The sequence below is a fragment of the Narcine bancroftii genome, chromosome 10, assembly GCF_036971445.1.
Source record: "Narcine bancroftii isolate sNarBan1 chromosome 10, sNarBan1.hap1, whole genome shotgun sequence".
NCBI lineage: Eukaryota > Metazoa > Chordata > Chondrichthyes > Torpediniformes > Narcinidae > Narcine > Narcine bancroftii.
This window is the reverse complement of record NC_091478.1, coordinates 88769993-88796857: the sequence shown is the minus strand read 5'-3', so window position 1 is coordinate 88796857 and position 26865 is coordinate 88769993. Positions and strand designations below refer to the sequence as shown.

Here is a 26865-nt window from a genome sequence, read left to right as displayed (position 1 = left end):
TTTCATCTTTTAAACTCAGGGATGGAAATTTACATTCAAGTTTATTATTTTCCAATGATGCAAGTACAACTGGACAAAACAGTGTTCATCAGTCCTTAGTGCAAAAACACACACACATACAGACAAATGATGCATATAAAAAATAAATATGGTTAAATAAATAGTCATTCTTTGTACTATAGTTTCCTTAAGCTGTCATTTTGCTTCCATTAAAACCTCAACAAGTTAGTGCCCCTAACTCAATACTAGTTTTCTTAGTGCATTCAGGTTATGCTTCAAATGCTGATACAGACTAATCATCCCAGATCTGCTGCCCTCATTTTCAATATCATTGCTGTTGAACATTTCTTTCTCCCAATTTAACTGGGCATTTTGTTTCAATAAACTCCTTGCTCCTGCAGTGATCCACTGTGGTTACTCTAGGCCCTCTCCCTTAAAGACGCTCCACTGACCTGCAGAAAAAGGTCCAAAGGTGGATTGATGGGTCCCACACAATCCCAGTTCCCTTCACCAACGGTGGTATCAGAGGTAGAAAGAAGTCGCTCCACCTCCTGCGTAAAAGGATTGCCGGTGAAAGCAGCTCCAAGTAGGGAGGCAAGATGATTGACATTGCGCTGACAACCCTGTCACCCACTGTGCTGTCACAGAACGACCAATGGAACTGTCAGGCTGCATTCACTTACTCAGCCCTGCTCTCTCACGCCGCCCCACTCCTGTCGGGGCTGTCAGGCAGTGGGGCTGCCATAGGGCAGCCGCTGCTGTCCTACATCCTTCCCCCTTTTGCCCTGGGAAGCTGGCGCACTGCTCTGGGCTACATAAAAGGACTGCACGATCTGCAATTTCAGTCCTCAGCATAAACGGTAAATCCACTTTTTTTTTGAAAAATGAGCAGGTGATATGTGGCTTTTGGGCCTAAAAACCCCTTCTCAGAACAAGGAGCTGTAATTTCCCCTCTCAATCCTGTAGTAGGGGAGGTGCATGGGGAATGATGACACCCCAAGCATTCTCACTACATACACAACATGAGAGTACAATGGTGACTCATGCTCAGAAGAACTTCAGGAGTGCTGCAAAACAACCTAGAAATGACCATTATTGAATTTCATTCCAGAAAAAAAAAATCAATTCCAATTGCACAAAACTAAATGAAAACAGTGTTACTTGATTGAACTGATTATGATGAAAGAATACACAATTTCTTGACAGTTTCATAATGTTACTTTTTTCCATATACATCAGTACAAAAAGAATGAAAAGAAAAGTAGGTTATTTGGGCCCTGTGACTGTTTTGCCTTTCAAAAATCAAATCATGGCCAACGAGTGCATGGACTCGTGTACTAATTTGAGGTCACAAGTAAATTATAGTCTCCAACCAGATGGCATCAATATTGACATATCATTTATATCCCCTCCCCCTTCCTTCTTCTATCAAAGAGCTATCCTTAGCCCTCTGGCCTCTTTCCCCCTACCACACAACCCCCCCCCCAAAAAAAATCACCTCAGCTTTTTACCCTCTCACCTGTATCCTCCCATTAACTCTTACCTGTACGCCTCCCCCCTCACCTTTTTTTATTTAGGTGGCGGTCTGATTTTCAGCATTGCTGTTGAAGAGCTCAGGCCTGCTGAGTTTCTCCAGCATTTTTGCTCACTCCACTCGACCTCAGGGTCCCTAGTTTTTCTTGTTTACAGCCTTTTACCATGTTACCACTTACATTTTCAGTTGTCCTGAGGAGTTTCATTGCATTGCCATTCTGTATTGAATTGTGAGTTTTGTTTATGGTAGAACACACTAAGGTACGGTAGCACAACTAAGTTCCATGTAGAGACACAAAACCTGATTGCATTTGAATCCAGGAACCAGAGGAGGCAGGATGTGAGCCCATTATACTACCTAATGTCATTAAGTTTATACAAAGATATTCACATTGCTTCATTAATGGCTCAATTAAACCAAGGAGATGTCAGATTAAATTCCTAGCTGATGAAAATGCAATTTGCTTCAATTCACCTTGGCCATGGAGTTTCAGTCACTTGCAACTACCTTTTTGTCAATCTGGTGACGTGGACCTCAGATTATGATTCCCTGCATTGCCGAGAGGTTGCACACATTTTAAAGCACATCTAAATTCTGGTACCCATGTAATAAGAGGAGGAAGGGGAAAATTAATGTAATTTTCTCTGAACACCAAGGTTCTGCATGCTGAATTGTTTTCGAAAGCCCATCTCTATTCTTTCTCAAAAAATGGTCATTTGTTAAGCCATGAAAACCATTCTTTAGGATCATAAACAAAATGCAGATACTTAACTGCTCCAAATATTTAGGACAGGCAGGATACAATAGATTTCCTTGAATTATTGTGTTGCATTTGTGTTTGACAGATACAATGTTAGTAGATAAAAATTAAATGAAGTAAAGGTGATTGTCGGATGGAGATTATCTGGAACATTTATAGAGTATAAACAAGACTCTTGTAGTATTGGTTGAACTCAGAACAATTCATTTTTTTTGTATAAAAATACATAAATGAATTGAATAATTTGCAGGTACAATGGAAAATCTTAAAGGTCTCTTGATGGATTTCATTCCTTTAGCATTCGTTATTTATCTATTTTTCCACAATTGTCATCAATATTTTTTCTTTACCTATTGTTCACATTTATTCCATATTTTAAAAATCAATGGCAGCAGGTTGAAATTACTACAATTACAAATCTGCTAACATGTGCAAGGCAAACACGCAACACCTACTCTTTTGAGCAGATGTTTACGTAAAAATAACAGAGCAAGTTAATTCCATATTAAAGGAGATTAATTTGTTTTTGGGAGATGTTAAGCTGACAAACAAAATATCATTTACTTAACCTGCAAATGTTTGACTTTTCTGTGCTATAGTTACAATTACCACAATACTGAGAATACATGCATCAAACACAATTAATAATAAAGTGTGTTCATTCTCTGCAAAATTATTTTCTAATAATTCATTTGTTCTGTTTACTAAATCCTCCCCCCCCCCACCCCCCGAATGTAATTTGTGGCCAGCCCAGAGAACTTCACTTTGCCTTGTGCATCTCACTCACAAAGTGTAAGATAGTAAGGTTATTGTTCCGTTTCAGATGTACAGGTGCACTGTGGGGGAAAAAAATTGTGCTATCTAGTCATCGTGAATGCAAGTTGCACAAAATAAGACATTACAGGTAAAAATAAAATGTTTACTTAAGACAAGGGCAGCATCATTTTTCCAGTGAGAGATAACAGCATGGGGAAACAGTCATTTAAAAACTCGTCACTGAGATCTGATAGAAATGTGAGCCATTATATATTTTTCTTTAGCAGGCTGTATTCTTCTGCTAAGGTTGACAAATAAATGCCTCATTGAAATTCCTCACTGCCATATAAACCTCTGAAATGTGGTGCACGTTTACAAATGGGAGGGGGCAGAAAAGAGTGACCAGGGTGCGATGGTTTCCTTAACATGCTGGCCACTTCCAAAGGCAATAGGGAGTTTTAAAAGAGTTGATGCAGAGGTTGGTTTGTGTGATAGCTGCGTTGACAACTCTCAGCAATTTCCTTGCAGTCTTGGGCAAGAGCAAACCATGAGGCATCCAGGCAGAATACTTTAACTGGCACATCTGTTTAAAATAAAAAACTTCAGGTCAGGCTCCTGAAGTAAAGGCACTGGTGTCCTTTTTTGACCTAAAACCACTCCACCATCTCTACCACAGCATTATTGATACAGGCAGGAGTGTGTAGACCACCCTGCTTCCTGAACTCTTCATCTTGGCTGACACGGAGGGGAAGTTTGATCATTCTGAGTTATATTTTTATGGAACTTGCAGTTCTTGTTGAAAGGATTAATATTTGACAAGGACCATTTTCAGTTCTACAAGATGGGTGTAACTAAAACTAAAGAGACTGATATGAAAAAGAACATGGGCACTATATATTTCCTTGGAATCTCTTGTGGTAATGGCAGGTTGGAACTAATATCTTTAGATATAGAATGGAGGGAGAAAAGGGTCAATTACGCCAAAAATTCACATTCTTTTGGTGTGGAACTTGCCTGTCAGACAAATCAGAAGTGAAATGATAATCATCAAAAGGTGACATTCATAAAACTAGGGTGAAAAAATTCAGCTGCACAGTCCAATTAGTTATCAAACACAAGAGTTGGGTGAGAAAGCTAAATAAGGTGATTTACTATTTACTACAACCCATGGCAATCATGTTTTGAGGGTGTTCTGTGCAAATTGGAGATGAACTGCAAGGAATTCTAATTCCCTTAGATAAATGTGAAACAGTGCACATTGTTGGTCCGATCAAGAGATCCAGGCAAAAGTCAGGATTCTTTTATTATGCAGTATACCACAGCACAACCCAATCGCCACGTCTCTTAGGCAAACAAATAAAATGCACCCATTTCAGTCTCATCTGTCTGTCATTTAAATTTAAACTTTAAATTTTGTTTTCTTAACTCAACAAATATGGATTAGGAAATCTATTCCAGTTATACTAGTGACACCACATGGCCATGTTTTGCAAAGCAAAAGAAATTAAATTGTCAATACGATAGTGGTAGAATTACACATTTCAGAGGTTTATATGGCAGTGAGGAATTTCAATGAGGCATTTATTTGTCAACCTTAGCAGAAGAATACAGCCTGCTAAAGAAAAATATATAATGGCTCACATTTCTATATCAGATCTCAGTGACGAGTTTTAAAAAATAATCTGGGATATGTTGTATGAAATTTGATAAAGACAACCTAAAATCTGATGACCAAATGACAAATAATTAATTTAATTTTACTGGATTTCTATCTAGATTTAGGGCAGCATGGTTAGTATAGCAATGAGAACAAAGCTGTTACAGCACCAGTGGCTGGTGTTCAAACCTCGTAAGGAGCTTTACAAGTTTTGCGTGGGATTCCTCCTGGTGCTCCAGTTTCCTTCCACCATGTACGGGGTTTGTAGGTTAAATTGATGACTTTGGAAAGCATGGGCTCATGGACCAGAAGGACCTGTTACTGTGCTGTATGCTTAAATTTAAGACCTATTGTGGGAGGAACCTCTATTTTTCATGGCATCTCAGGAGACCATTGACTGGAATGACAGGCTGGACATCCAGGCTGCTCATTTGCAGGCATTTCATATCAGACAAATGGGAAAGATTTATTGGATTTTATGGGCAATAGAGAAAATTTTAAATTCATATTCTGGTTACACAAATGTTGCATGCTCCTTCACTACCTTCAATTAACATTTTACATCTGTATTTACCATGAAGATCACAGAAGTTAAGGAATTAAGGGAAATTAATAGTGATGTCTGGGAACATATCCATATTACAAACAAGGTGGTACTGAAGGGTTTAAACTGCATGAAAGGTAGTTAGATCTCCAGGGCCTGATCATGGGTCATTGTGGGGGAAAAAGAAGAAGAAAATGGCAAGCAACCTGGAAGAGATATGCATCAAATTTAGCCCCAGGTAAGGTGCTGGAAGACGAGTGTGGCTAATTAAGTGTCTTTAATTAAGAAGGTCTGCAAGAATAAGCTAAGGATCTACAGGCCAGAGAGCTTAATAGCTCCAGTGGAAGGTTTGCTGGAGGGGATTGTGAAAAATAAGAGCCATCCACATTTTGAAATGCAAAGTTTGATTAGGGACAGTCAGCATGGCTTTGAGTGTGGGGAATAAGTATCATAGAGATGGGGTGTTTTTGAAGAGCAACAAAGAGGATAAGCGCAGGGCAATGGAAGTTTTCCAAAGGCCTTGCTACTGTCCATGGAGACAAGGTTTCTCATGGTAGGCCAGTGCAAAATGGTATGGTAGTCCAAGGTGAGCTGATCAATTGGATACAGATATAGCTTGATAACACAGGGTGCATAATAGGTAATAATGAATGGTTGTTATTCAAATTGGAGGCAAGTGACTAACAGTGAGCCATAGGGAGGAGTATTGGGTCTACTGTTTGTATCTATATTAATAACTTGATTAAGTGTTGAGCGTAGGAGTTGGGATGTTATGGTAAAGTTGTATAAGACATTGGTGAGGCTAAATTTGGAGAAATAGGTGAAATTTTGGTCACCTAATTACCAGAAAGATATCAATAAGATGGAAAGAGTGCAGAGAACATTCACTAGGATGTTACCCAGACATCCTAGATTAAAAAAGTTAGGACTTTATTCCCTGGAACATGGAAGATGAGGGGAGATTTCAGATTTATTGTCAGAGTACATACATGACATCACATACATCCCCAAGATTCATTTTCCCTGCAGAAGTGGCAGAGTTACCATTAATTGGTAATGCAAAAAATAAACCGTACACAGCATAAACATGTAAATAAAAGAACAGTTAACAGGGAACAAATTCTAACAACTGACTGTGCAATACAGAGAGAACAAATTATTTAAAAAAAAAAAAATCGATGAAGCGCAAAAGTAGGAATCCTTAAATGAGACCCTGATTGAGTGTTGTTGAGTCTGATGGAAGAAGGGTAGAAGCTGTTCCTGAACCTGGTGATGTGAGTCTTGTGGCACCTATACTTCTTTCCGAATGGCACCAGCAAGAATAGAGCATGTACTGGGTGGTCTGAGTCTTTGATGATTGCTGCTGCTCTCCAATGGAAGCTCTCCTTGTAGATGTACTCAATAGTGGGGAGTGTTTTGCCTGTAATGTCCTGGTCTGTGTCCAATACCTTTTGGAGGGCTTTAAGATCATGGGTATGGTGTTCCCATACCAGGCCATGATGCAGCTGGTCAGCACCCTCTCTACCATGCATTTGTAGAAATTTGCCAGTGTTTCTGGTGTCATACCAAACCTCTCCTGAGGAAGTACAGGCACTAACGTGCTTTCTGCATGATGCCATTGGTGTATTGGGTCCAGGAAAGATCCTCCAAAATAGTGACTCCCAAGGACCTAAATTTGCTGACCCTCTCCAACTCTGATTCCCCCAATGATCACTGGATTGTATACCTCTGGCTTTCCTTTCCTAAAGCCAACAGTTTCAGTGACACGGAGTGCAAGGTTGTTGTTGGTGCACTATTCAGTCAAGTTTTCAATCTCCATCCTGTATGCTGACTAATCCCCTTTTTTATACAACAGTTCAGGATTAGTGTACCAAAAGAAAGTTCAAGAGCCTGATAATTTATGGGAAAAAAAAATCTGTTCTTGAACCTAAAGGTGCTGTTCTTCACACTTCTGGTAGTCCTCAACTTATCACCGTGTTCTGATCTGACTGACCAGTTGTATCTTGAAATGGACGCAAGTCAGAAGTTCACGGAATCAGTTTTATCATTCATCCATTTCCCTAATGTAAAGCCATTTGGACACATAGGCATCAGTTCAAATAGCTGTTCCCATTCAGGATCGGGTTCACATTAGTCTGAGGTTATTCCTTCCCAATGGCCAAGCTAAATTTTTATATTTACATACCAGAAATTTTTTTCTTTATTTTTTTAAAAATTTATACAATTTTGTTTTCAATCACATAGGCTGAAGTCAAGGACTACCTTATATTCAAGGATAAGAGGTTGTGATCAGGGTGATGGGGGGACCTTTATGATATTGGCATTCTTCAGAAGATGCTATTTGGCATGCTTGCCTTCATCATCAGTCAATAGACTGAGAACAGGAGTTGGAACGACACGGAGCGTTGGGCACATTTCCGGTCCCCTACTATAGAAAATATATCAAGCAGGAAAGAGTGCAGAAAGATTCACAAGATTGTTAGTGGAACTGACAGGCTCAAGTTACAAGAAGAGGCTAAGACTTTTTTTTTTCTGGACAATAGGAGGATCCTAGAGGTATCTGATATCATCTTGAATGTACAAAAGAAAAACAATGAACATCTTTTAGATGAATCTAAAACTAGACGGCATAATTTATGATGAGAGATAAAAGATTTTAAAAGGGACTCAACGAACAACATTTTCCCCCACAGAGAGTGGAAGATATGCAGAAGGAGCTGCAAGAGGAAGAGGTAGACATGGCCATAATTACTAATGATCAACAGACATTTTGGCAGGCACTTGGAAAGATTTAGAGCAATGGTTTTCAAACATTTTCTTTCCACCCACATACCTCCTTAAGCAATCTCTTACTAATCACAGAGCATCTATGGCATAGGCGATACTTCATGTGGTATGTGAGTGGAAAGAAAAGAAAAAGTTTGAAGACAACTGTTTTAATCATACTCATTATGCAGACAGATTCATAACTCCAAAGGAAACAATTGGGTCCAGAGCAGTGGTTCTCAACCTTTTCCCCCAACCACCACCACCCCACCCCCTCACATACCACTATATAATTCCTTACCAATCATAGGGCACCCATAACATATGGATTCCTTAAGGTGGTATGCAAGTGGAAAGAAAAAGGTTGGAAACCACTGGTTTAGAGGGACGGGGCCAAATGCAAGCAAATGGGACTAGATTAGGGAGAGAACTTAATCAGCCTGGTTTCTCTGCTGTACGTTTATGAAACTAAAGACCCATGATCACATTTAATGAAACCGGAAATACAGAAAAAGTAGTTTTTTCACCCTGAGTCAAGGTTTACCTAAATTCAGTGCTCCCAACACATCATTGTTACTTTGTTCTTGCTTTCAAGTCTTGGCAATTATTGAGAAGGAATTCTCTGGAGAGTCTTAATACAGCTTCCGATCAGGATCTGAGCACTTTTAATTAAAACTAACCACCATTTCCCTGCACTTTGAATTTAGAACAGTCAAATTTTGGTTAGGTTCGGATTGATTGAAGTGGATTTAAAGTGGGAAATAGGGGCATTGAGCCACTGTACAAGGTTAACAGGGCAGTCATTGAGAAGATTAGAAGGAATTTGCAAATGTCTTCACTGCCCAAACAAAGTCTTTAGATTTTTATTTTTTTGGGGCATTTATAGTTTCACTAGCAGTAATCATAATGGTTCTAGAATGTACAACACTGCAGCACAGTACAGGCCCTTCAGCCCTCAATGTTGTGCCAACCCATATAGTACTTTTTTTTTAAATATAAAAGTATTGAACCCTCCCTACCCAGTAACTCTCTATTTTTCTTCCATCCTTGTGCTTAAGAGTCTCTTAAATTTTCCCAATGTTTCAGCCTCCATCACCATAACTGGCAATTCATTCCAGGCACCCACAACCCTCTGCAGAAAAAAATTACCCCTGATGTCTCCCTTAAACTTCCCTCCCTTCACTTTGCACATGTATCCTCTGGTGTTTGCTATTCCTGCCCTGGGAAACAAGCACAGGCTGTTCACCCTATCTATGCCCTCTCATAACCCTGCAGACCTCTATTAAGTCTCCTCTCATCCTTCTACGCTCCAAAGAGAAAAGTCCAAGCTCTGATAACCTTGCCTCATAAGACTTATTTATTCAATCAGGTAACATCCTGGTAAATCTCCTCTGCACCCTCTCCCTAACTTCCACATCCTTCCTATAATGAGGTGACCAGAACTGAACACAATACTTGAGGTGTGGTCTCACCAGAGATTTGTAGAGTTGCAACATGACCCCTCTACTCCTGAAGTCAATCCCCCTATTACTGGCCCCTTTTAAATCTTTCTGCTCTCACCTTAAAGCCATACCCTCTAGTTTCAGAGTCCCCTACCCTGGGAAAAAGACACTGACATTTTTGCATAAGTACAGAATACTTCCCTCAAAATATTTGCAAAATAAAAAAAAGAACCATTTAGACTTTGGCTGCTCAGCATATACATTATCCACCAAGATGTATGAAAACCAGAATCAGGTTGCAATTGGGCAAGAATTTATATTGGAAATGAAATGTAGAGTTAACTTGGCTCTATTTCCACCAATGCAGTAGGTACACAAATTTCATGGTCTCACATTATCATTATTCAGTATCCAATGCTTTAAGTGCGCAACCATGGGGTTTAATCACACAAGCCAACTGCTGCTAAATAAAGCATTCCTCCTCCTCTTTAAAAAAAAAGAGACCAATTCTTTCCCTGCTTCCAGTGGTGGGAATCATTCCATAAACTGCAGACACTCAGCAGAAGTGCAAGTGGAGCACAGGAAGGAGGGAGAACCAAGATTTTCAATCACGACAGTGGATGTGGAGGAGAGAAACAAGAGGCTATCTGTGCACAGCTCCCAGAGGGAAGTCATGGCACTGGGATGGACAACAGAACTAGGATGTGAACCTAGTGCCACAAGAAATTAAAGCAGGGGATCAGTGGAGACATATGGTTCTCAACCTCCCTCCTCCCTCGCCCCCCCCCCCCCCCCCACCAAACACTTGCATACCACCTTGTAATCTTTTACTAACCACAGAGTATCTATGGCAGCTGTGGTTAGCAAGAGATTGTTTAAGGTGGTATGTAAGTGAGGGAGGGGTGGAAAGGAGATTGAGAATCACTGGTGTAGACATTCTTAAATCTCTTCTGTTCCTTGCCTCAGTGACTACACCAATAAACACATAATAGTGCTTTACACCTATTATTCACGAACAATTGGGCTTTAACTGATATTTATTTGCCCCATTATTTTTAACCATCTCAAGTCTCACACTTGTTGCCACACAGTGCCATTTGGTCAACTACAGTAGGCACGTGCGCCACATGTTGCAACTGCTCAGCAGAATTTCTTCTCCCTTGAGTGAGATACCAGAGAATTCTTTATCCATCAATTCTGCCAGAGGACACCACAATGGGCATCATGGAGTCCAGAAGCACGATCAACAAAATCTCCTTTTTGCTGTTCCACATCCACTTTATCTTATAATTTCTGACTCAAAGTAGCAGATGTCACAATACTCTACCATGTGTCCCTTGCCCTCACCTTTGTATTATTAAAGAGGACCTGAAAATACTTAAACAAACACAAATATAGCTGCCAATGCTTTATTGTTGCTTTGCAAAGCTTGAAAACTGTTATGGCAAGGAGAACTGCCACCTGCATCTAATCCCACCACAAGGGAGTCTGCCTCGTGGCTCAAAGGTTACATATTTATACAGATACATTTCCAGTTTTCTAGAACATTCAAACAGACCTCTTCATACAAGAACTAATTCTCTTGGGATTCATTAACCAGGATCATGCCCCTCATCCAATGGTAAATAACTTTTACTGTTTTGCCAAGTAAGGAGTTCCTTCTCAGCACTTGCCTTGTTGCTTCTCACCCTCACCTTCCCGATCAAAATTTTAAAACTTACATTCTCAGTACTATCAGGGTTTTAGGTTGGTTGAAAATCCCACCTAGCCAGATAGAAGTTGCTGAGCAAGAAAATAGCAAAGAAGGATTTTAAAAACCTCATGAAAGGCCGTGATGTTTACAGCCACAAGCTCAAATACCTGCACTTTGTTCCAAATGAGAGTAATTTTTATGGGCTGCCAACAGAAGACCAAAGGAATTGCATTATAAAATCCCAGCAAGCCTAGTGCTTGCACACCTAATTATCATGCACCATCTGATGCCTTCTAGTGGGCTGCAGTTGAGCCAATGAGCAAGTGTCACAGGGGAAATCTCAGAGATCTGGTAATACATGTTCAGGCTGTGCCATTATGGTTGTTCAGAAGACAAAGTATCCAGGTACCCTGGCTTCCCATTCTCCTGCAGATTACTGGGAGAGATAAGAGATGCTGCCTAAAGCAAATGGCAGTGTTCCCTCGAGCAAAGCATCTGTTCTCTCTCAGGAAACTGTGCATGGTCAACCAGTGCCCCCTTTGTTGGCTCAGTCAGCTTGTCCAGACTGGTGTGGCCCATGGCAGGTTTTGGGGCAGATTGAAGCAGGATCAGCTCAATGCAGTTAACTCTGGATCATCTTTTCGAGCTCGCTGCAGCAACTTTCACCGCAGCTTAGTTACCTTCCGATGGATTGGCTGCAGCTACTGAGATGAAGAATCTTTGTGAAAGACTTGTATAGTAAAAACCCCTGTTATCCAGAATTCAAGGAAATGGAAACCTCAACAAACCAGCAAAAAGGAAAATAAATGTAAATAAAAGTTTAAAATTGTAAAAGTAAACATTGGATAAAGATGGGAGCAAATACTAAGCAAGTGCAGAATAAAGTTGTATGAAGAAGCAATAACATCACCCAGGATGAAGAGCTGGTTAATGCCACTCGCTATTGAGTGACTCTCTTAAAGTGTCTCCTTATCCTTGCTTAGTTTTATCTGTAGATTTGGTGGGGGGAGGGCTCATTATCTACAGTTTATATTGTTTGTATTTTGGGCAATTCTGAGGAGGGAGGTGGAACCTGCAGATGCAACGATGGTTAAATGTTTTCAAAGAATGTGACTGAAAGTAAAGTAAAATGGCTTAGGGTTCATATATTCATGCAAGTGAAATTTGCCCAGTGCAAGTACACTAGTATTTTTCATCTTTTAAACTGTTTATTCTTAATGCAGGTGTATAAGTTAGGCATTGTAAGAATGAGTCTCAAGCAATCAGAACACTCTCTTATCCATCATCTACCAATCCCATAGGTGCCAGATACCAAGAGTTTTATGGTATTAGGATGTTGTCAAGTTGGCATTTGTGTTTTCAGGTCTGGTTGAATGTGCAAATAAGTTTTGATAGGATGATTTTATTTGGTCACAATTCATAAAGTGCAGTCAAACCGATCAGTGAGAAAGCAAACAGAGAAACTGGAATATTTGTTTTATGTTCACTCATGGGACTTGTGTATCACTGGCAGGACAGCATTCAATGATCGTCCCAAACTCCCCTTCAGAAGTTGGTGGTAAGTTATCTTCTTGTACAGGCACAGGGTGTTTAGTAAAAGGATATTCTCACATTTGGCAGATGTTGTCAAAGACATCCAAGTTTTAAAAAAGATGCCCAGTTGCAATTTCATTTGGATCAGATTGTATTAGCAATTATCATAGCTTTGTCCTAGCTGCTGTTTCGTATTGTTGGAATCAGGAGGAGTACTTTGTCATAAAAGGTAAACAGTGAATATCCCCTTTCTGGCTAGAGCATGCCTCACCCCATTAACTCCTAGTAGTTTTCTTGGCCTTTGGCTGGTGCCCAGTCACCAACATCACACATTTCTGACATTGGCAAATAATATACTGTGTTCATTACTGCACCATCTAATTTGTTGAATAATGCAAGTCCCTCTAAAAATCTCTTCAATTCACAAAATTGGAAGCAAATCATTCCTCAGAGCTATAAAAATTGACACAATGCAACAAATTTTTAAACCTCTTGACAAAAGCCTTTATCCAATAAAGTGTAATTTTAGGTTTGACACTCCCACAGCATTCAGCCAAAGGCATTTTAATAATGAAAAACAATTTGTTTCTGCTGGTATCAATGAAAAGTTTTTTTTAAAATCAAGTAAATGCAATGCCAATGCTTTGACATTCACGTCAACATATTCAAAAATAAAATACACCATCTTCACAATAATTAATTATACACTGAGAACCGTGCATACATAAAAAACTAAATAGGTCATGCTCTAATATATTAAGAAATGCATGAAAGGATTAACACTGCAACATACTATTGTCTTCCGGTATCTTATGAAGGTCATTTTGAAGTGAGATTTTTTTTCCTTGGCACAACAGCAGTGAATTATACCACCAAGACAGACTTTTAACCCCATGCTGTAGTGATCTACAGTGATCCATTCTTGTTTAACAGTTCTGCATGAAAAAAATATTCTGCCATTCAATTAAATTAAGGACTAACAAACAGTATAATGATGAAATAAAGAGGTTATCAAATTTTACTTAACATTTAACTCATGGGTGCAAATTTTTGCATGGGTAAGGTAATTATCCCAGAATTCCATGATCATAACATTACCTGTCATTTCCAGATTTCGTAAAGCTTGCTGCCTTTTCAAGCTTGTCAGGTCGTTAAAAACAGTCTAGCACGGTGTTACCATATAACCCATTAGCACAGACATTCAGTTCCAACTGCATGGGCCGAGTTTTCCATTTCCAAAATTAAATGGATTAAACTTCCTTTATTGGTTATAATTTCCAGATACAGTTTGATCATCACAAATTCGGAATGTATTATAGTTCAAGACCCATTATAAAAATGAACAAGTTAATTCTGTCTCACGCAATTGATAGTAAATGAAAGATGTAAGATACTTTGTTTGAATTCAATCAAAACTCTGTTAAAGAAGAACCTTTTTAGTGTATCACAGGGGATATTAAAATACATTAAAATTACAATTTCAGGAAGATAATTCCTAATGTAAAAAATAGACTAAAGCCGATATTAAACATAACCACTCAGAAGATATAGCAGACATATAATAGCAGTATTGTGTGCTCTGATAGGCTGAAGTGTTATGCATGACTGACCCATCTCTCAGTATTTTATTCATTCTTTTCACTTCATACCTTTGATATTTTAAGCAGTCTTCCCCATTCAGTATGGATAAGTAATGTGATTTCAAGCTATTTCAGAAGTTTTGGAGGTCGACTGAGAAACTCCAGACAAATGGCTTTTTGAAGATTCTTCACAAGGAAAAATAAATTACAGAGAAAGAAATTCTAAAGGGTATACGTTTTTCTTTATTTAGCCCAAACAATGTCTCCAAATTCCTGCTGTAGGAAATTACATTGGTGTTGTACCTTTACATAGTTTCTTTGACACTACTCATTGAGGGGGAAAAAAAAGTCCATGTCCTGGTGATGCAAAGACAAAAGTTGAACAAAGATTTAAAAATTAAGACTATACCCTTGATATTGTTAAACTCACTATAGGATTTTTAACTTTTATAAACATACATCAGAGCATCTATCTAGTATCAAAAATATTAAACTGGTGACAGACTTGAATCATCAGGTCACCACATCATTTTTTACAGGCTTAGTTTTGCAGAATCAAAGAAAGCCATTTCTCCTCATCTGAAGGAATTTTATTTTACACTCGTGACTTCAATTGTAAAAATAATGTTGGCTTTTATGTTTATGGATAGCGTGAATGAATATTTTAATGGGTTAATTTAATTTAAAATGAGAATATTTAAAGCCAAATGTGAAATTGAGAAGGCAAATTGAAAGTCACTATGTATAATGCAGTTTTAATTTTGTTATTTTTAGCCTCTTGTTTCAATATCATTGATTTCTTTTCTGATGTCAGGCTGAAGGATCCTGCTTCAATACATCAAAGACCTCTTAACGGCTCATAACAATTTTCCTTTTCTTACAATCATGTTCACTTTTACAATGTAAATTTGGGTTAACCATCTCAGCTAAAATATTTATTAAGTTGTATATGTTAAAAATATTTCATGTATTTGCAGTATATTTAATCTTTTATAATGGTAATTTTAAAATGAGACTAGACATAATATCCTGCCATTAAAAGCAATGAAGTGTGAACATTGCAAATTTATATGTCTGCTAATGAACAGCCAGGTTACCAATTGTCAAAATAATTTTGTAATGATCTGCCTTTCGTGTGATATTTCTGATTGGGGATGGTGCTCGTGTTGGTAAGACAATTCACACGGGAGGATGGAACATGTCCTAGTGTTGTCATCCATTATTTTACCTATCTCTCAAGAGTCAACCATGAACCACACACAAATTGTAGGTCACACCACACCATTTCATTCCTAAAGAAAGACTTAATTGAAAACAAATCCGTTCTATCTTCAAATTTCTGACAAGACATAAAACCAGGACATAAAATCATCTCATTTTGATTTCCATTCAAATTAATTGGAAAGTTACAGTTTTATATCTAAAATCCATTTCAAGTCCTTTTTTTCCACTTCCTCTAAAGCTTTGCCGTGAACAATAATAAAAACAATTCTTCCCACCACTAAGTCCTACCCTAAAATCGCAAAGCACCAATGTTTTGTTTTCCCATTTATCTCAATAGAGCAGTATTTTGTACAGGCACTATACAAAGAGGCAGATTGAGAAACCAAATTCATTTTAAAAAAATCAGAAGATTTGTAATCTTTCATGGCACTTAAAGCCACATTTTTTTTTATTACAGTTATACTGTGGAAAGTATATGGAGTAGACTGGTTTGGAAATTCAGAAATGGTTGAGGGACTCTGCAAGTCTCTCAAATATGTAAGTATGTAACTGCCAATGGATAGCTGGCCTGTCCCCCCACTGGTGACACTCCCTGGTAACTCATCCCCTTGTGACCCTGGAATAAAGGTTGACCTCCCTCTCCCTGTCCTGAATCAAACACTTGGAATCAGGCCAGCTACGTCCAAAGTATAATAAAGCCTATTGTTCCTCACTCTACAGCTTTGGAGTTATTGATAGAGTCTATCAATTTATTCTACTTTAAATTTTCCACATGGGATGGACAAACTGCTGTGACCCCACAGAAAAGACCTCAATCCACAGACACCCAGAGCCCCAGAGCTGTACAAGCAGTGGATCGAGTGCTTCACAGACTTTCTGGAAGATTCTGAGGACCTCATGGACTCTGACGAGAAGAAACTCAAGTTACTGTGAGCAAGGGTCAGCTGCCGTCTGTACTTGGCAATCAGGGGCTGCACAACTTACTCTATGGCTATGACTGAGCTCTGCCTCCTCTACGGACCATGGGTAAATGAAGTCTACTCACAGTACTTCCTGGCCAGGAAGAGACTCTCCTCCTACAAACCACCCCCCCCCCCACCCACCGACACCCTATCTAGGGGAACGTGCGCCAGTGTGCATCTCAGCTGCCTCCAGTCCCTCCACGACGACCTTTGCCACCCCAGACTCACGAGATTGTTCCACTTAGTGAAAGCCTGGAACCTTCCCTACTCCACTGAGGATGCCTGACACTAGTCAGGTCTATGCGGAATGCAAACCTATGTACCCAATCTACCTCCGTCAGGGACTCGGTGCAGGTCAGCCACCTACCCCCACCCAACAAGCCATACACTCCAGACCCTGCTCCAGCTGCTTCAACCACCATGACTGCCCCCCCCACATACAATCAAGCCCCACCTCCGACAGAGCCAGCCCTCCCTCCCCAGCCTCAGGACACACGACTGGCAATGGAGCCGACCATTATACCACCGGCAGAACTGCGCCAGTCACAGAGGCAAAGGAGACCACCCAACCGGCTGAGCCTCTAGGAATTTTAACCCACGGGTTTTATGTTTTAAGAGGGCCTGAATGTGGTGATACAAATCTGTAACTGATGGATAGCTGGCCCATCCCCCACTGGTGATTTGCTCGCTAGTAACTCCTCCCCTAGGGACCCTGAAATAAAGGTCGAACTCCCTCTCTCTGTCCTGAGTCAAGTACTTGGAACCAGGCAAGCTACATCTAAAGTATAATAAAGCCCATCATTCCTCATTCTATGGCTTTGGAGTTACTGAAAGAACCAACGTTTCGAACCTTAACCCTTCTCCAAAGAAGGAGTAAAAGGTAAGCACGTGTCTGATTGAAAAGGCTGGGAAGAAAGAGTAGGGGAAGGAACACAGACCATTAGACAAAAGCTATTAATTGGTTATGGATAGGAGGAGAGGAGGGAGGAAAGGTGAGAATTGATTGGGGGAAAAAGGAAGGTTTAGCAGACAACATTCAGGAACATCAGGTCTGGAAAAGGTACATAAAGACAGCACCCAAGGGTGATTGGCTGACCATTTTATTGTCATGGCCGAACACATAAATAAGGGTTGGCATTCTGTCAGTGGTTAGCCATTATTCTGTTGTGATAAATGATAATCTAGTTTTTATGAACAGGAAAATATGATGGAGAAGTTCACATCTTGGGGAACTGGGAAGTACAGTCAGATCAATTTGACCCTCTCTCATTAGCCATTTTGTGGGGATGGAGGTGGGAAGGTGCACGTCCTGGTTGTCTCCTCTTTTTCACCTTTCTGCCAGACGGGGAAGAATATGCAGACTATGTGAATAATCGACGGTTCCTATTGTTGGAGCCAATGAATGTTAAAGCTCTGGGTTGAGTGCCAAATAACCTGCTTCATCCAGGTAAAACAAAGACCTGAGGATTTGGGTGACCAAATTAATAGAGCTACTGCTTCATAGATGTTGACCTCAGTCAGTCCAAACCTTTATAGGGCTTACACATACTTCTTGTGATCATATGGGCCTCCTCTTAGATCCCAAAATGGTTCAGGCTGATAGGGTAGTATTCAATGGCCAATTAACCTCAGAGTGTAGATGAGTGGTAGATTCTGGGGTGAGATTGAGGGGATTGTGTGGAGAAGAAAAATGATTTAAGGCAGTGGTTCTCAACCTTTTGACCCCACTCACATACCACCTTAAATAATCCCTTACTAACCCTAAACACACAACTATGGCATTCTAATGCCATAGGGGTCCTGTGGTTAGTAAGATATTTCTTAAGGTGGTATGTGAGTGGAAAAAAAAAAGTTGAGAACCGTTGGTTTAAGGTCAGATTACTGCAGAGAGTTGTTCTTGGTGGTCAACGGTTTCATGGACTGAAGGATCCGTTGTATCAAAATGGAAGGAATGGCACACAATATGGCAGTGGTAAAACAAACTATTTGGAAAAAAAATTAGAACTAAATGAAATCCAAAATACAAGACCAAGAAAAAGACAAAAATAAGACTATACAAGAAATATACAAACAGTACGAGATTCTACAAGTATTTAAAAGGCCGAGCGTGAATAAACTAAATATTGATCGACTGAAGGATTGAACTTTGAAATTATTTACGACAAAGGTTTTGTATCAATCTTGCTGCTTGAAGACACGCATCGAATTCTCACACCAAAGAAAAACAGATGGAGAGGAAGAAAGAAATTTAAAACAATTGCGATCAGTGAAAAAATGTACTTGATAAAGTAATGGGATTAAGGACCTCTGGGTGAAATTAAGCATTTCTAAAAGACCCTTGGAATATGGTCCCAGTGTATTGGGGGAAAACCCAATAGTAAATAGTAATACCCCATCCAAGAAAAGAGAAAACAATCAACCACACAGCCCAATTTGTGGCATCATGAAATTTCTGAAATTCATCACTTAGGATGAAGGAGAAGAATACTCAGAACATAGTGCAATGGAAGCAGAATCACTGTTGTTTAATCAAAGAGAAAATGGATTGTGACAAATTTGTTGAGTTGTTTGAGGAATCAAAGAGGCGTGAGTCAATGTTATTTATTTGGATTTTCAAAAAGCATTCAGTAAGGGGCTATCGGAAACATGATTGCACGAGGGCTTGTGAGCATTGGTGCAAGCCTGAATAGAGGAAAGGCAGAAAACAGAATTGGGCAAAAGGATCACTTTCAGATTGGCAATCAGTAACTAGTGGGTGTCACAGGATCTGTGTTGAGGCATTAACTATTTACAAACTAAACTAATGGCTTGAATGAAGGAACTGAGGGTACTGCAGCCAATTTACTGATAATGCAGGGATGGGGTTAGCAAGCTGTGAGAAAACAAAGCGCCAGCAAGGAGATATAGAAAAGTTAATTGAGTGGGTAAATGAAGCAGATGGTGTATAATGTGTAGAAATATGAGCCTATGGACATTGGTAGGAACCATTTAAAATTATATGCTGTTACATGATTGTCTAAAGAATATTACACTGCAGAGGTATCCAGATGTTTAAAAAAAATTAAATTTAGACATACAGGCTCTTTCATTCCTCCAGCCCATGCAACCCAATTGACCTACAATCCCAATGATGTTTTGAACAGTGGTAGGAAATCAGACTGCCTGGAGGAAACCCATACAGACACGGGGAGGATGTACAAACTCCTAACAGAGAGCACTGTATTCAAACCCCAATCGCTGCCACTGTAACAGCATCGCCCTAACCATGTTGTCCCTTTTTATACATGAAGCAATCAGAAAGACAAAATGAATTGCAGATGGAATGGTGAAATTGGTGAAGTCTTGTTACAACTATACATGCTATTGTTAAGATCACATATGCAGAACTGTGTACAGTCTTGGTCTCCGTATTCAAGGACTGATATACTTGCATTCAAAGCAGCTCAGGTAAAGTTCTACCTGATTGATTCCAGCGATGAAATATTTGTTTTCTGTAGAAAGGAATAGCTGAAGAATAAGGAGTTCTCTATTTGTGAGACAGATATTTTTTTTTTTTTTTTTTAATTTAGACATGCAGCACTGGAACCGTCCTACGAGTCCGTATTCCCCAATTTACACCCCATTAACCTACATCCCAGAATGTTTTTGAAGGGTGGGAGGAAACTGGAACCCTCAGGGGAAACCCACGCAGACACAGGGAGAACCTACAAACTCCTTACTGATAGTGCAGGATTCGAGCCCAGGTCCAGACCCGATCCCAATAGCTGGCACTGTAAAGGCAATCTGCTAACCATTGGGTATGCAAGGCTTTCACCTCTCAGAGAGTTACGACCCGTAAAGGCAAAATCACTGGATACACTCAAAGATGAGATAGAATTTTGAACTACGAGTTAAATGTGATACATGGAACAGACAAGTGGTCCAAGATTAGCCTTGTTAACCATATAACCATTTACGGAGCGGAAAAAAGGCCATGTTGGCCTTTCGAGTCCACACCGGTTCACTGATTCGGTGCGCCCTCTTCAGGCATTGGTCCCGGTAGATTTTCATTCAATAACGATGGGCGAATTCAATGCAGGTGGAATCAGATAATAGCAAAACTATGAGCAAACAGATTGGCTGTCTGTGTACCAAAAATAGTAAAACTTGACGTGAAAAGAGAAAAATACTGTGCAAAATGAATTGTGGGTATTTAGGCAAAGTGCCTTTCTCTGGTCAGAGATAGACTTACTATTTGTTAGCATAGGAACTAGAGTTGTAAATCAAAAATTTCATTTTCAATTTCTTTTATATCATTTGGAGATACGGCATGGTAACAGGCCTACATAAACTCAATGTGACCAATTAACCTACTAACCCCCTACATCTTTGGAATGTGGGTTCTTACTGAATGACGGAGGGAGACTCAAGAGGCCACATGATCTGCTCCTGCTTTCCTTTCACATGACTGGAAAAAGGAAGGAAACCAACTTCCTCTGGTACATACGCAAGGGCAAAGTGGGCCTTAAAAAAGTTCATCTGGAAAGCAAATTTGGAAGCGTGTGGTTGGGCCATCCCAAATGGTCCCTGTGGCTCACTTTGAAGGGGATGGCTATTGTAATCACATTGCAGATGTTCTACTCCCTAACATTCTGCCATGCAAAAGAAATTTACAAGTGCAGTACTACAAGGCAGTACTTTGACATTGCAAGAATGCATAGTGAACATATCTGATCCAAAACCAGAATCATAGGTACCAAAATCACTCAAATTTTTATCCCAATAAAATATTTTCTTCTATTCATGAAGATTATTTTCACTTATTTTTGAGGGCTAATAACTATATCCAAAATAATCATATTTTGCACGACATTCTGTGTTACATGAGAGACTCTTAAAATGTAAATGATTAAAAGGGTGAAAGTGTATATTTTAAATTGATGTATTATAAATGGTTCATCATTTCATGCATTGTGCCACATGGTGGAAGTACATAGATTGGCAGCTACACAATTTCAAAACTATTGTCTAGAAGCTGGTTCCCATAATACTGAAGCGTTGGACAAAACATGCTTCCATTTCAATTTTAGCCAGAGTAGATTTATAGATAATTTCTCAGCAAAAATCATACCATTCACAAAATTCGACCAGACACATGTGCAATTCATTTCTCTGCACCAGATATTTTTTTCTGATGTTACACACAGCTCTAACAATGTTATTATCCATATTTTTGGCTGTACAGACACAAATGGGATCAGACAATTGTATCCTATAACTGTCATGGCAGTCACAGTCAAACTGGTACATTGACTGAGTGTACATTTCTCCCTCATCACTTAAAAAGGTACATTTTGGTGACATCAGAAGACCTGACTGAACATCTCAAGAACTGCTTAAAAACCCGAAGCTCACAGATTTACTACCATCAACAGTGAGTTCTCATTCCCTTCAACATTTAGCTGCTGAAGCATGCATGGTCAGTCATGACACCAGAAGCGCACTCCATTACCAGGTACATTGGAATGGTAAGAACTAGTGACAGAGGGGTCAGGGGGCTTAGGGCAGGAGCCAAATTGATGGTGAAAATCCTGCTCCAGAATATTGCAATCTACCAATAACAACATATTAGCAGACATCAACAACTCTGTGGTGCTGAGAGTGGTGAGCACCAAGCTGTTCCTTCAAGTTCACTGAACTAGTGACCTTTTGTGGACACTCAACATCTCCTCACTTGTCAGGAAGATGCAACAGGAACTGAACTTCCTGAGAAGACTGAAGTGGTCAAGGCTACCAGCCACCGTTATGTCAATCTTCTACAGGAGCTCTATCAAAAGCATCCTGGCTGGCTGCACCACAGTATGGTATGGTTGCTGCAGAGAAATGGATTGGAGGTCAATCCACAAGATCCTAAGAGTGGCAGGGAGGATCACTGGAGTTTCCCTCCCTGCCGTCACCCCACCCCCCCACCCCCCCAAAATCAACGTGACCTACTGGGATCGTTGTCTGAAGTGGGCGTGCAAAATTTTGGAGGACTCCTTCCACCTTGCGAACATCTTTCAGCTGCTCCCATTGGGAAAGAGAAAGGAGTATCAGAGCCAGCACCTCCAGACTGAGGAACAGCTTCTTCCCATGGGCAGTGAAAATGCAGAACGACCAAAGGAACTGCTCACATTAACCATCTGGGACTCTCGTATTCATGAAAGAATTTTTTCATTTATTTGTTTATATGAATACAGGTATTTGTCCTGCATATAGATCGTTTGTCTGTATGCATGCCATCATGTCTGGTTGCGTGTCTGTGTGGTTTGCACTGAGGACCGGAAAATGCTGTTTCATCAGGTTGTGCTTGTACAATCAAATCACAATAAACTGGAATAAAATGGAATCACCATTGAGCTTTGGGACATTCTGCAGTAAGGCCTTTGGTCCAGCTCCTGGTTAGAATGGCCTTACTGCAGAGATCAAAATGATATTTCATTTGAATTTCCTCCTCACACGAGCTTCTTACGTGACCACAGCACTATTCTGCCTCGAGTTTCCCAGATAGCTGCTCAGCAACGCAAAGAGGTTACCAAAGATTGCCTTTCTGATCAAATTATTTCTGTGGACACCCAGGGCATTGCAGGGTCCCCAGTGTGCCAACACCCCCACAATGGCACTCACTTTTCCATTGTGATGCTCCCAATTCCTCAGACTTTCTCTCAATCTCATGGAAATGTTCAAAATTCTTAGGGACAGATGCAGGGTGGGGTTTCTAGACCCCAAGGAATGAAGCCTTCGAGTAATTGTCAACTATTCATCCCAGACACAAAAGGTTTCACCATCTCAAAGTGGTGAATCTTTGGAATTCACAACTCAAGAAAGCACTGGAAGCCGGGCTGCTGAATACAGTGAAATCCCTGTTATCCAGAATTCAAGCAACTGGCAACAAAAAAATATTAAATTTCAGAAAATAGGTTAAAAATATGGAAGCTTGAAATTGCCACCCCTAGCAGTTAGTTTGCCAATCACCCAATCTCAAGCAACACGCAGTCTCAAGCAACTGGCAAATTCAATTATCCGGTATCTACCAATCCCCATAAGTGCAGTATATTCAAGAGAGATCATTTGATTCATAAACACCAAGAAGATCCAGGGATATGGGATTGCTCCAGGAACGTAGCATTAAGTTATGAGAGTAGACCTGATCCCGTTGAATGGACTACTTCTCACGTTCTGTACATTTTGCTCCCTGAAATGCAAGTCACAAGATGAAATACCTAAATTGAAAATATCACACATGTACGAAGCTCACCACAGATCTTTCATCCTGTAAGGGTCTGCACTGGCAAAGGCCAACATTACCCAGAGGGATGGATTCTAGGGGACACTAGCTCTCTCTGCTAGCAATGCAAGTCACAAGATGAAATTCCTAAATTGAAAATATCACACATGTACGAAGCTCACCACAGATCTTTCATCCTCTGAGGGTCTGCACTGGCAAAGGCCAACATTACCCGGAAGGATGGATTCTAGAGGACACTAGCTCTCTCTGCTAGCAATGCAAGTCACAAGATGAAATTCCTAAATTGAAAATATCACACATGTACGAAGCTCACCACAGATCTTTCATCCTCTGAGGGTCTGCACTGGCAAAGGCCAACATTACCCGGAGGGATGGATTCTAGGGGACACTAGCTCTCTCCGCTAGCACAGCTTTTCAGACCAATGGGATAAATACAAACTCTGTATGTTACATGAATATTTTAAAAATTATATGGCTTGTTTGAATTTTATGAATTTGTGAAAATTAAAATAAAATATTCCAAAAAATGATAAAAATATTACAAAAAAGTTTTGTGTATCTTTTACCTGAAATTGCCTCTTATTTATACAACTTTCACAATTAGCTTTGACCACAAAAAAAATGCATGAATTCTCAATCACTGAATTTTTCTTTTTTCTTCCCCAGAAACTATTCCCAGAATTTCTCAGGGCAATCCTATTCCAGTCGTATCTATTACATAGCTTTATTAGTTTACAGATGTATGGGACTACCCAACTATTGATTTGTTTCAAGGCTATGTTAAATACAGAACATTAATCATTGCTTTTTACATTATTTGTCAGCCTTTTAGTAGAACAAATAGATGAAGTGCTGGTAAAACTTAATACAAATGTTCTGAAATAAGACAAAATGCCCTCTGCTGGGCAACATAAACTCAAACAAAATAAACAATCAAGTGGTTAAAATGTTCAAAAGATACATCTACATGATGCTTTGTGCACCAAGTTTAATTTTTTTTCAATTATACCAGGCAAAAGTCAAGGACATTTTAAATAATGCCACATTCAATACCTATCTCTATAACAACCCATCAGAAGATTGCATTTTGACAACCCCAAAGGAACAGCTTACTTTACAAACAGCAACTTCGTGTGAGGTTCACAATTTGGAAATTTAGTGAATTCAATGTGATTTATAGTCACATGTTTATCATCATTCATCAAAGCACGTTTACTTATCTGTAATTAATCTAGGATTTATTAATAGAGAAAACTCAGCATCTGTAAACAATTAACAATTTGCACCTTTCAGAAGTATCAATTCACATTTAAATTGGCCCTAGTTAGAATGGGTCCAACAAGAATGGGCCAGTCATTATATTGCTTCATAGTCCTGAACTCATGTTCACTGACTTTATCAATGTTAAAGCAACATCAAGTGTGCAGATAGTTAGACTCCAGTGATAATTTTAGCTATTTACTGTGAAAGCAGCCTCTTGTGAAATGTTTAATGTACATGTTGATTTTGAAAAATTTCTAGACTATTTTGTGTGCAACCTTTCAGAGCAGAACGACGTCAAGGTGTCATAGAACACATTGAAAACACTAAATTAAAAATTAGGAAATTGAGTAGATAATGAGCAAGCAAAGGCATAGCTGCTTTCATTTGAACTCATTTGCCTTCAACTGACTGTAAGAATGCATTCTGTCATGCTGTGCGCTTAATTTCATCCTCTGTCAATAATGTGAAAATCTTGCAAAAATGCATATTCTTTGACTTTTAGGTTCAAATGGAAGATGCGTAGCAAAATGTTCATTTTTATCACAGCCTAAGCCTTTTACACTTGAAAGCATCTTATGGTGTTGTCACTCACTTCAAGTCACTGATGGCAGTGGGGCAAATAAACAAAGTACAATTGCCACAATTTGCAGGAGTAATATCAGGAAATGTTGCCTAGGGAATACCTCAGACTAGACAAGTATCGCAGTACTTCAGTCACATGTCATGCCCAGACTGAAAATGGGCAGATCAATACTGCAGTTACCCACCACTGCCACCTGGTGATGAAATCGGTGACCTGCTGCATTCCTTAAAAATTCGCAACAAGTTAATGTTCATTGAAATTTCAGTTGTATTTATCTTTCTCCATCAGAGGGCTATCATTTAGGGAAAAAATGATAAATTACAATCTTGTAGCACACGATATTTTAAATAAATGCAAGAATTGCATATACAATATTTAATTTATTCTCAAACTTGTTTCTTCCAAGATCGGTGGTTGTTTTCTTCCACTCACATACCACCTTAAGTAATCCTTTACTAACCGCAGAAAACCTATGGGATAGGATGGTCGTATGTGCTTTGTGGTTAGTAAGGGATTATTTAAGGTGGTATCTGAGTAGAAAAAAAAGGTTGAGATTCATGACTGATTTTAAGCAGGGAATCCAAAACTGTTACAATCATCAAAAAAAAACTTGTGAAATGAAAAGTCTTGAAAAATTCAACTCTTTTATTTATTCATTCTTAGAATGTATGCATAACTGGCAAAACCTCAGCTGCCTCTCGAGGGACGCCTTGTTGAACTACTGCTTTCTATGTGGTGAGGGGCCTCCCATAATGCTATTTGACAAGGAGTTCCCCAATCTCAACCAAGAACGATGACAAACGAGGAAGAATTATTTGCTGCAGAGTGGTGTGGAACTTGGAGGTGAGGCATCTGTTCTTGTTCTTCAAGCCGATGGAGATGACGAACTGAGGTTGTGAAACTGTGCCTCCTCTGGACAGTAGACACAATTGCCAAATGCAAAAGATGAAGTGAAAAAAGCACAAGATTAAATCACTGGATGGGTGATCATGAAAAATGTCATGTTTCTTGATTATTGGTGGAGCTGAAAGCATCCAAGCAGGCAATGATGTTCCAGCTGACCTTTGGAAATGATGAGATGCCTTAGAAATCTGAGATGAGCCATTTGCCACAATGTACTCAGGCTCTGAACCGTTGTTCAAAATGCTGTACTTGTGGGGCTGGTCAGGCTGGCTAAGATTCAAGATTATTTTATTGTCATGTAATAAAACAGAAAATGTGATATTACACAAAATTTCCTTTACTGTAATGTAAGGCAGTCAAAGATTTGCTATCAGCAGAAATTGCCCGGCACCCTTTAC

At 39.5% G+C, this 26865-nt stretch overlaps 1 long non-coding RNA gene across 1 annotated transcript; it reads left to right on the top strand.

Annotated features, from left to right (window-relative positions):
- Positions 1-3121: 3121 nt before the first annotated feature.
- Positions 3122-26539, top strand: LOC138744001 (uncharacterized). Its single transcript, XR_011345181.1, has 3 exons — positions 3122-3198; positions 15947-16026; positions 26228-26539. It is a non-coding gene; the product is annotated as an uncharacterized lncRNA (long non-coding RNA).
- The last annotated feature ends 326 nt before the right edge of the window (positions 26540-26865 follow it).